This window comes from Gymnoscopelus braueri (assembly GCF_963280865.1).
Source record: "Gymnoscopelus braueri genome assembly, chromosome: 15".
NCBI lineage: Eukaryota > Metazoa > Chordata > Actinopteri > Myctophiformes > Myctophidae > Gymnoscopelus > Gymnoscopelus braueri.
In genome coordinates this window covers 19,934,396-19,947,014 of record NC_137620.1, presented here as the reverse complement: position 1 = coordinate 19,947,014, position 12,619 = coordinate 19,934,396, and the positions used below count along the sequence as shown (strand labels likewise).

At 37.3% G+C, this 12,619-nt stretch overlaps 1 long non-coding RNA gene across 1 annotated transcript; it reads right to left on the bottom strand.

Annotated features, from left to right (window-relative positions):
• Nucleotides 1–9,802: 9,802 nt before the first annotated feature.
• Nucleotides 9,803–12,158, bottom strand: LOC308101722. The gene is made up of 4 exons (XR_013934543.1): nt 12,130–12,158; nt 11,014–11,049; nt 10,458–10,727; nt 9,803–9,869 (listed from the first exon to the last, which is right to left on the bottom strand). It is a non-coding gene; the product is annotated as an uncharacterized lncRNA (long non-coding RNA).
• Nucleotides 12,159–12,619: the final 461 nt, after the last annotated feature.

Genomic DNA, 12,619 nt, shown 5'->3' with positions numbered 1-12,619 from the left:
TGTGGCTGGAGCCCCCCCCCCTGACCTGGGACTCTGTCTGTCTGTCCACCCTCCATCCATCCTGTTTTGTGGAAGTGTAGTGACACTAAAAGGTCACTAGGCGGTAACATGAGGAATCTTTAGGCGAGTTCTAAATTAAAATGTGACTGATGGGTTGTGTGGCATACATACTGCAGACTCTCAAAACGATTTAATATGCATGACACTGTTCTTGGGAGGCTAAGAGATGTGGAAGGAGTTTACACAACATCAGTGTGTTCTGACCAGTGTTGCATTGCTGAATTGGAACATGGTTGCACTCTATTTTAATGACGTGACGCGCACGTCGCTTAACACCTACACTACAGGTCACACAATGGACAATTGATCCTATGTTAATTCACCCGGTGTGAGTCGGGAGCCTTTGTAAACTTTGTTGAGGTGTGAATTTAAAGTTGTTTTAAATCTATGCATGTGCCTGCGCGTGCTCCTGGTCAAATAGGTTCCTGCACGGCGTGCAAGGCCCTCCCATGAGCAATGACACCCTGGTTCTGATTGAACTGCTAATACAAGCACAGATCTGATGAACCTATGAGACACAATGACAACATTTTATGTTCTCTGAAGCAAAAATTAAGATTTATTTATTTACATCACATAATTTGAACAACATGTAAGCATGAACATGAGCATGAACTTCATTGAAAAATAATGTAGAAGATTAATGAAAGTAGTTTTAAGACAGCAGGTGAACATTTGTAGGCCTACAAACAAGAGTTGAATATCAAAAAGAAAATGATTTAAAGCCTCACTATGTAACTTTTTTTAATGAATAAAATGTAATTCTTGTCCACTCTTTATGGTAGAGTATGTTAATACAATATAACTATTGGGGTGGTTGTATTTTGTCTCCCTGCTCTTCTATTGAGACATTTAGATTGTGTCAAAGGTCATGTCTCACCTAGACACAGGATCTGACATGAATTTTGACCTGATGGTCAAGATTCAATTTATCCCCTGAGCAAGCAGGCGGCTCTATTAGCTCAATGGTAAAAAATGTCAGCACTTGCGCAGGAAAACGGGTTCAAATCCAGGGTAGAAGAGGAAAGTTACATAGTGCTGCTTTAATCATTGTTCAATATCATTGTCATTATTTTTAAACTATTTAAATTTAAATGTAATAAAACAAAAGTCTGTAAAACTTACAGTACACAGTAAATTAAAAAATATACAATAAACATTTAAATTTGAAAATCTAGTAAATTTTAACATGTACAAAAAAATATTTGAATATAATGATTATGTAAAACCACAGTTGTCATAAAAAAAGTATATTTTGTACACTACAATTTAATGTGCTTGAATGAGGCAAAAATTAAATAAGTATTTGCGGTGTGTAATACTGTGTGTGCACTTGTATCTATGTTTGTGTGCTTGTGTGCAAGTGCATGTATACCAGTGGTGTAAAGTAACTAAGTACAATTACTCAATTACTGTACAATTGAGGTATTCTTACTTTACTGGAGTATTTCCAATTTTCAGTACTTTTACTTTTACTCCACTACAATTATTTGAAAACTTGAATTACTAGTTGCTTTGTAGATTTCCATTATTATTACAAAACATACATTACCCACTTCAGCCCTATATACATTTCGGCCATTTTAAAATAGCCGATCTACAAGCTCACTATGCGTCGCTCAGCTTGTAGATCTGCTATTTTTAAAAGATTTATATACATTTGAAAACTTGTGAAGTGGGACATTCTGCATAATGATAGCCTTGGATCAAGACGGTCATCGGTCATAATAATAAATGACAGTCTTGTATCAACACGTTCAAGTACATTTTTAATTCTGAAACTTTTACATTATTGGGACTTTTCCTTAAGTAAGAAAATGTACTTTTTCCACCACTGTATGTATACATGTTACCCTGCATTTATTGCTGAAGATCCATTTGACTTTATCCACGTGTGTCGTGTCGGGTTGCCCTACACGTCTGTATCTGAGGAGTTTAAACAGAGAAACAATATACATTTAAAACAGGAGACTCCGTCATTGAACATTATGCTAGATCATATTTTATCCACTGCTTTTCCTGGAACAAGTGAAGTATATTTCACATCTCATTCAGTTTGGTCATTCACTGATTTTTCATTCCATCTCGACAGAGCACAGATATCTGCTCACTGGAATTTCCCTCAACATCCACTTGGCCTCAAAATATTGGCGGCTAATTATGGACTCTGATGCTACTTTGCTGTAATTTTCATACAAACAATTGGATATGAGAACAATTGAAGCAGAATTAAACTTTGGTAGAGATTTGGTTTGTGTTTTTCCCCTCATCTATTTACAATGATTGCTAAAGATACTATGTTGCACACACATTAACAATTTGATTGCAGATCTTCTTAAATAAAAACATTTACATTTTTCTTTCTGAACTAGAAATACTGCATTGTGGTTGTATGCCTTCACCAACCAGTTGTCGTTTACATCTCTGTCTGTCCAGACTCATATACAGTAGTACTGTAGCTATACAGTATGTAGTAAATGTGCTATTAGGTTTCACTTTGAGACATGTTTCTCCATGGAAAATGAGTCAATGGGGAGACTATTATGTATTATCAAGTTTGTATCCACAGAGCAACGATTGAATATATGTATAAGCAATATTTGGTGTTACATCATGGTAAGGTAACTACACAACAAAAACGTATAACAAAGTTTATAGATCCATCCTACTGAATTAATAATAATATATATAATCTTATTATTATTTAAAAAAATTACCACTTTAAATAGGGCATCCCAATTTTGGGCATGTCATTATAGACAGAATTTCCTTCTAAGATGCAGCTTTCTTCCAAATTTCAGTAAACAAAACTGTTCTGGGTGAACAGAGTAATTGACAGAGAGCCATGCACCCTAATTCCACTGAAAACTAAAAAACAAAATCTAACAAAAAATCTATTTGTTGATATCAGGATATTAACCTGATAAAATGACCCTCCTATCAATATGAAATAATTGGAAAAAGTACTGTACCATTTTCATAGTCATCATCAGAGTGATCGGTGTTTCCATAAACGCCTGTGTCACCTAGAAGTAAAAAAAATATGGCATTTTTGGTACTTATTTATTTGATTTCAATTTAGTTAAAAAAGAACACAAAACAAACTGACAGACGTTAATATACTGTACTTCAAAAAGGATATTCATTGTTTAAATGCAGTGTAAGTGATACTTTATGGTTAAAACAAAACAATTTAGTTTTTTAGTTGTGTATGTGAAAAGATTAAAGCTCTATATTCTGATAGTAATCGTCGCTACAGAGTGTTCAATAATAGGAGTCTCCCCGTCTCTCCATCTCTTTAATAAACAGAAAATACATTTTCAGGTGGGTTGCCAGTTTCATCCAATCAGGAGAGAGTATCCATTTATCAGCTAAAATGTTATGTTCCAGTTCCAATTGTCTGCTCACTTGTTTGTGTCATTACTTCCAATTTCACTGGTTTATATTGTATCCTGTATGAGTTCTCTCTCCTGATCGGATAAAATTGGTATCCCGAACTTAAAATCCCCCCCCCCTGTTTTCTGTTATTGGATATTTCAAAGATGTCCATGCAAAACACCTTTTGACTGAATGATCGTGAAAGTCATTAATAAGATATGTATTGTACCTGTGGCTGATCCAGTCTTCACTTCAGAATACAAAGAGCTCTCAAGTGGATCAGCAGGTGTCTCTGTGGAGGAAACTCTGTTAGAAGCAATTGTATTTATGAATAGTTGCAGCCCTAATGCAAAGTATGTGGTAGTTGATCTAATTTCATAGACTGACACTGCAGGCTCAAACTTTACATTTATTGTATTATATGAGTGACATGCATTTCACCTACCTCTCTTCTTCTTTGCTTTGCCTTTGTTTTGGTGGTTGGTGTAAGTCACATCTGGTCCTCCTGATCCTTCTACAACACACAAGTCAGTGTTCTTTTAAGCAGTGTTATGTCATGGAAATGACTTAAAATCAGAAACGTCCTGAAAAGTTTGACCTGCAAAACCATATGGCCAGTGACTAATAATAATTTCCCCACATAATCAGTGGAGTTAATTATTATTTTAAACAGTTCCATGCAAAACCTTCTGTCAGAATGTTTGTGAAGATTAGAAATAACACGATCAATGTACAGTACCTGTGGCTGATCCAGTCTTCACTTCAGAATACAAAGAGCTCTCAAGTGGATCAGCAGGCGTCTCTGTGGAGGAAACTCTGTTAGGAACACTTGTATTCATGTTTAGCTATGCTACTGTATGCTGAAGCTACCGATACAAATGATTGTACACTGTTATGAAGGAACAACCTGCTTTATGTGATAGACAGTGTGTGGTAGTTCATCTACTTTATGACGTTCATAGACAGACACTCTGCAGGCTCAGACACAAGGTATGTTGTCATTTCCTCATGTGCATGAGCAACAACATAGCACAGTACACACATGAACCCACTCATACACACCCAATGTGGGATGTGTTAAAACAAACTGCTACTATACAGTCCATAGACTCTCAACTTAACTATAGTTTATATTCATTTCATACTTTTAGTTTGCTCACCCTTCTTTTTCTTGCCCACATGTTTTAGTTCAATCTGTGAATATGTTGCATCACTGGACTCAGCTGCAAGCTCATCTGAAAGAATGAATCATAGACATCCGTAATTTCAGTTATCAATTAAAAAAAATCTCCCAATCACATTTATTTCATATTTTTTGCTTGCTCACCCTTGTGTTTCTTGCCCATATATTTTTGTTCATTCTTTGAATATGTTGCATCACTGGACTCGGCTGCAGGCTCGTCTGAAAGAAAGAAACATAGATATCCTTAAATTCAATGACCAATTCATATCATCTCCGCCCAATTAATGTCTATAATTCAGTCAAATCTAGCAGCTCCCTCTTTGAAAATATGCATGTGTTATCATGAAGTACAGTATATGCTACCATACCATTTTCAGTCACTTGAGAGCCTTTGATTGTTTCATAGATGTTGGCATCACCTAATGGTAAAGGAAAATAGAGAGGCTGACATGATCAGAGTCATTCCATGTTACCATCATTGGTTGAAACTATCTGTAAACACTGAAAACATTGTTTTGAAATGGATTAAAGTACAACACCAACATGTTAAACCACATGAAACATATTTTTTCTTGTGGAAAAAGAGTGCCTGTTTTTTAGGTGCTGATTGATTGATTGATTGATTGAATTCCTATTCTCAAGCAAGAATGTTAGTGTTACTGATCAGCTGTTATGAGACTGATCGATTGTGATTGGTTGAAAGGCTGACCATGCTGAAGTGGTGTGTATACATCATCTGCACTTCCTCTCTGGTTGGTCATCTGGTCCGAGTCCTGATTGGTTCCCTGGCACTTGACGAATCTATTTCAAGATACATATTTGAACAAGATCTTCTGTGGCCATGTTATAACTAAGATTAGAGACTCACACACACACACACACACACACACACACACACACACACACACACACACACACACACACACACACACACACACACACACACACACACACACACACGGATGACTTAAAGGTGTCAGCAGTCAGTGGGGGACAGCCCTAGAAACGGAGAGCTGTACCTACCTGTTCCAACATGAATCTGTAATAAAAAAGCAAAATATGTTAATTAGTGTTTTACTCTACAAGCCAGTCTTCTGCTGTTCAGTGTGTGTAGGAGGACAGGACAATTTCCCAGCATGAGTTTTTTTTAAAGATGCAATCCCTATTTGAGTGGTTCTCACCATTGAATGTTCTGTATCGATACAACAGGAGCAGAAGGATGGTCAGTAGAATCACAACAAGAAGTCCCACAATCAGTCCCACTACATGTGGAGAACTCTGTTCCACAGATCCAGACACTGAAGCTAGAGACAGTAAAACAGCAAGGATATTATAATGATTCAAACAATAGTTTGAAGGATTTAAGCAACTTGTGAGACCACTGTCATGTTAGTTATTGTGTAACAAACAAAGCAGATTTTTTTTTTCTTTAAGTAATTGAGAAGAATTTGTAATGAACTATATTTCTGTCTATATAACAATAGTTGTCACTAAGTGTAATACCAGAGTAAAACCAGATTATTCCTTATTCTTACCCTACATGTAACACAGAAGTATGACAAAGAATGGCATATGTAAATTAATTTGTGCTTTTAATTCATTCAAATTTAATTTGCATATGCAAAAGAAAATGATAAATTGATGTCAGTATACTCACATCTCACTGTCATCCAGCTCTGTGGTGATTCTCCTCCAGAATATGTACACTTGTAGAATCCCTCATCAGACTTTACAGCAGGTATGATCATCTCTCCATTGGTTTTATTTAGGACCAGTTCATTTCTATAAAAGTCCACGTTATAGAGTGATGAGTCTGTTTCATGTTTGCATTGAAGAGTCACAGAATGTCCCTCAGTCACAGGGTGGACAGGGCTCACCAGGATGACAGAACCATCTGTAAAACAGTTAACAAGTTAAAAACAGTCCACATGTTAGGATTCACACTGAGAAAATACAAAATCATGTTTTTAATTTTTAATTAGTTGATTGCTGCAGTATTGTTAGGTAGTGAATGAAGTAACTGGACCCACCATGTATTGTGATGTTGACAGCATTGCTGTACTCTCCCAACCCAGACTCACACCAGTACACTCCACTACTGTGTGTATGTGTATAGGGTTCAACATTGCATGTATATCTGCTCATTGACACTCTGTTAGATGAACACTGTGACAGGGATCCTTGCTTAGTGAACCTCTTCACTTTCCATTCAGCAGAGTTTCCCTCACAGCTCAGTGAGACAGACTCAGAGGTGAAGTGCTGAGTTCTGTTAGAACTCACTGTGAGAGAAGCTGATGAATGAAGATCTAAAACACAACACAGGATCAGAGGTCAAACAAAGAGCAGTGTTACAATGACACACTGGACTAAACTCACGAAAAGTGAGACAACATCAGAGAATGTGAAAGAAATACAAATGTAAGATTTGAGGAAGTGTGATAGAGTCAGTCAGTCACTGGGTCTATCCTGCAGGTTGCTAAGAAAACAACCTAGAAGAACATATTATGAATTATGAGTCACACTCACCACCAGACCACACAAACTGATCTTTACTGTCCTCAGTGTAATAAACTGGGTATCCTCTCCCAGCTTTACACCTATATCTTCCTGTGCCTGTAGCACCATGAATGGTGTAGGATCCCTCTACAGTCCCATGGTGGTTACCAGATAAGAGCTCATAAGTGTAGGAGTTGCGTGATGGTGTAGGAACAGCTCTGTACCAGTAGAACGTCCAGCCTACAGATGATTCTTTAACATCACAGCTCAAAGTCACTGAGGCTCCAGGACTCAACCATTGTGGAGACAGACTCAGAAAAGACTGGGGTTTGGCTGTTGGAAAGCGCATACAGTATCGCTGGATTAAGACATTGTTTACTGTTTGACAGAACACACTGTTGAAGATATTGATGTTTCATGCCATTTCTGGAGGCTGCACAAAAGATTATTGCACAAAAGAAAGCATTATTTTCTATGTCACTGAGATATATTCTGACTTACCTGACACAGTCAATGTAACAGCATCACTCCACCATGTTGAAGACTGCAGGTAATTTGTGGGACGGCCCTTACACCTGTAGTCTCCACTGTGAGACACAGAGACACTGTTGATCCTGAATTCAGCTTGGTTTACTGGTCTGTCTGAAGATGTACTGGTTGTGTACCATTCATAACTCCACTCAGTGTCACCTCTCCCCTGTATCTCACACTTGATAGTGATGGTCTCTCCACTGAATATCTGAGGCCAACTGGACTGCAGGACTACAACAGACCTACTGTCCACTGTTTACATTAAGAAATCCAAATTAGAATGCAAAATGATACATATAGAGCTGTCTGGTTAGAAGCTTGATTCTAAACAGAACATAAGAGTCTAACAACAACCTGTCCTCCCTGTCCAATATTTAGCTGATGATAGCTAGTTATTAGTTGTACGGTTCTTGAACAAAGCTGCACAAATCACAGTGCTGTAAAGTGGCAAAGTCACAATATAAATGAAAATCCAGATGGCATCATTGTCACATTGACGTACTGGTTGCTTGTGAGCAGTCAACTATAGTGTGGTGACCGTCTTGTCTCCTACGGCCGAAAGGGAATAGTGACCTTTATAAATATATGTATACTACCTTATAAATACACCTAGAAGTACAAAACTGCTTTCCAATAACTATTTATAATTTTGAGATTCACTGAAAAAGAAATCCTAACAAAGTTTTACATGCATAGATTATACTTCTACAATACAGCTTTCACATTCTTCACAAGTTTCACTATGGCATGACTTACTGACTTGTGTACTGTATACAGACAGACCCAATTCTGGATGGCTTGACCTTCAGCCATGCTGAAAAATATGTAATATTTGTTTTGTTTTTAGGAAAATGTAATTACTCACCGATTCTGGTCATGGTGACTGTGTCACTGTATTGAGTGTAGTAAACTGGTTCTCCCCTCTGTCCTCTGCACCAGTAGACTCCTTCTTTTGACACACTGATTTGTCCTTTACCATCTTGCTTGATCAGTGTGGAATCTTGGTACACATATTTCCATCCAGATGACTCCTCCACAGAGCAGGCCAGTGTAACACTGCCCCCTACAGGTATGTCTGTTTGGTCAGCTTTCAGTGTGGCCTTTGGTTTATCTGTTGTTCAGATTAGAAAAAACTTTAAACTACAACAGGCACTTCCTGGAGAAACCGTGCACTAGCTTTCACCATTAGTGGAATATATCTTTAAAATCATATGCACTGACAAAATAGGAAAACCATTTGACTGGAATGTACATTTAAAAACATGAATACACAGAGTAGAAAGAGAGCATCTGAGTGGAATGTCCCTTTTAAAAGTAGATGAACTTTAAACGGAATTACCATTCATTCATTAATTAACCCATTCCAAACCCATACTTAAACTAAACCATCTGTAAAATACCTAAACTTAAATGACTTTTTAGCTACCCTAGGGGTGGAGCTCTATGGCTTGGACGGTGGATGGGAGGATGGATGCATCTCCATCAATTGCTGATTTTGATGACCCAATCAGGCAAAAATGTCTGCTTGCACATAAGATATCTCAATATTTTATGGCTATAGTATATTGTCAAGACAATTGCTGAACGCATTCATCTTCCCGTGGATGAATTCTTATTATTTTCCTCTTTATCTTCTCCCTTTCCTTTCCTTGTCCAGCACAATGTAATTGCTGTTCATAGGCAGCTATATGCTAGTTAGTATGAAATGCATACATTTTTACATAACATTGTTGTACCTACTCTCTTTCCTGTAACTGTGCACGCTTAAGTTACAGTACATGAAAAGTACTATATTCTGTTGTAATTACGAAGTGACAAATCTATACAAATGCTGATATAGGAAAAAAAATGTTGATCTGATTTATTGTGAGCAGTCAGCAAGGTGGAGGAATGGAAGCAGTTGTGTGAAGAAAGCACAGTATAGAATTATAAAACATTTACAGAGTATCCTTACCTTTAAAAGTCATAGTGATGGGATTGCTTAATTTGGATAATTGTTGGTCCTGCTTTCGTTGACCGTGACACTTGTATATACCACTGTGATACTTCTCAGAAGGACTTATTACATATTCATGTTCTCTGTAATTCTTGATTTCGTTAGACCATGAGTACTCCCAGTCAGAGGCTCGTCCTTCCTGTATCGTACATTTCAGAGTTACGGCCTCTCCGATGAAATGATCAGGCCAGTCAGAGTGTTTGCTGAGAACAGGCACAGGTGCCTCTGTAGAAGTAACACACAGATTGAGTAATACTTCATTGATTCTTGTGGGTAAATTCATCCTCTGTATTTAACCCATCCCTTAACTATTAGGATGATTAACAGCAGCCACTGAGCAGCACCTGAGCACTACACCAAACTCTAAGGTCACCCATGGTCAAGAGCACTGACAGGAGCATGTCCCTGACTACCTAACAAGTCTGTTTTTGTAGGAGGAAAGCCACATGAGGAGAACATGTAAATTCCACACAGAAAAAACGTCACACTCTTGCTATGAGGTACAGTAGCAGTGCTAACCACTTATCCACTGTGTCACATAGGCACATTCTATTAATGACAATAGATCCATTCATCACTTAATCTATTTGAGTGAAACCATAAAATATCTATATACACATTTTACACATTACAATACACATTTTAATTACAAAACAAAAATCTGAAATTGTACAATAGGTAAATAGGTTAAATATTATCTTTGAACAAATTACAGCTATGAATTTAGGAAGCTGCTTAAACCTTTTGATTGTTAGTTTTTTCATAAGAATAAAATAGATATAAAGCATACAATTTGTAAAAACAGTAACTCACCAGAGACGGCGATATAAACTGAGTTGCTGTTTGGTGTGAGGTCTGGTGGGTCTCCTTTCTCTCCACAACACGTGTAGCTTCCACTCTCTGAGACAGTGGAGGGACTGAATGTGTAGGTTGACGTATACCAGTATGTCACACCCAGTTGTCTGTTGTCTCTGTACCAGTAGATGTTCCTTGAAGCTGTACTGTCCACAGTACAGGTGAGGGTCACACTATTTGATGTCAGTACACTTGTTCTGTCTGCTTTCAAAGTCGTTTTTGATGCAGCTGTTATTTATGACAGAGAAATAAAATAGAACTGTGAGCCTCAGTATTTCTCCCAATTGCTAGAAAACAACAAAGGGATATCACACCAAGAAATAAAAATGTAGGAAAAAGGGCTTATAAGAAACACACACACAAAAGCACACACACACACACACACACACACACACACACACACACACACACACACACACACACACACACAAAAGCACACACAAAAGCACACACGCACACACAACAAATATGATTTTGGATGAATAATCATTATAGATAGTAAATCAAACTTCACCTTCACTGTGTCCATAGAAGAGAAAGCTACTCAGCACTGAAAGATATTTGATGAGATAATATGAAGCTAAGCATTAATATCTGCATTCATTTATACAACAGTTGACTCAAGTTCAATAACAACGACAAACAACAATAATTTGTCCATTCTGCTAACAATGTTATTAACACCTAATAAATGATGTCATCATAAATGGTGCCATCTTATAATGAGCATTAGTGAGGACTATGAATATGAAGATATGTTTTAAAATGGTTGAAGTGCTCCTTTAAGTATTCAAAAGTACCTGCTTTAAAACCAAAAAAACTCTAATATCCATCAAATGTTTTGCAGCTTCGGTAATGTGTAATAAATGGTGTTATACTCTAGGATTGGGGCAGGGGTCGGCAACCTTTTTGACATGAAGTGCCATGTTTTCATTTTCTTGATAGTCAGTATCAACATTAATTTTAATTATGACACTGCATCAAAATAAATAAATATTTTAACAGATTTTGATTGTCCATAGGGTATAATACATAACAACTTTTTTTTTTTTCTTTAGAAATATTTTCTTCCTCATTAGACTCCTCCCCAGTCAGAGTTAGTAGAATTAATGTAGAATTATGTGCAGGATGTAATTTGTATATAGATGTGAGGAGACTTAATTTAAATGACTAAACTTTTATTTGGAATATTTAATTTTAAAATAAAAATCCTCTCTCTCACACTTATGCCAGTGTGCCAGTGATCACCCTCCCCTGTGCCAATGTTGGCACCCGTGCCTAAGGTTGCCTGCCCCTGCCATAGGGTTGCCTACCATAGGGTAGGCAACCTTGCCATACCTTGCCAACCTTGCCATAGGGTTGCCTACCCCTGCTATAAAGTGTCTTTGTACTGTATATAGTTGCATCATGACTGTTAATAGTAAATTCACATATTGTTGAAATGATAAAGGTGAAAATATTGGTGCAGATCCTACATAAAAAAGTACAACATTGATTATATTGACACAATTTTACTGTCAGCAGCTTAACTTTAACAACATTTTGTTTAAGTACAGCCATGTATTCTTTCATAGAAATGGTTCAAATACTATTTCAATAGACCTACTAGTAATAATAGTGATATACTCACAGAGGAGCACATAGTGCAGCGTGTGCCCCATCCTTTCCTGAGATGAATGACTCTGAAAAACCTTTCTACTTCCTATGCAGTGAGCTGTAACTACTGCTGTGTGAAACAGGGAAATAAGAGAGAGAGACGACACAGTGTGATGTCTCATACAGTAAATGATTACATCACTTGATTTACGAGGAATCTAATGGATAATTTAATATTTTTAATAGTTCAAGAGATTTTCTTAAGATTTATTGTATGTAGTAGTATGGATGTTTTTGCCGGACCCAGGGGGTCTGGCTTACATGAGGCTTTGTACCTGTTTTCTTCATACATGGGTCCTTAGGCCCCAGCCATAAAAGTCTGTCCCCCTTTCGTCCATACATGGGCATAGACACAGGCTGACACGTCATGTGAAGTCTGGGTCTGGCAGAACCAGGTCTCCTGGTCTTGTTATTTGACAACAGACTATGATGACTTGACTATGACATCATCAGATACCTGACCT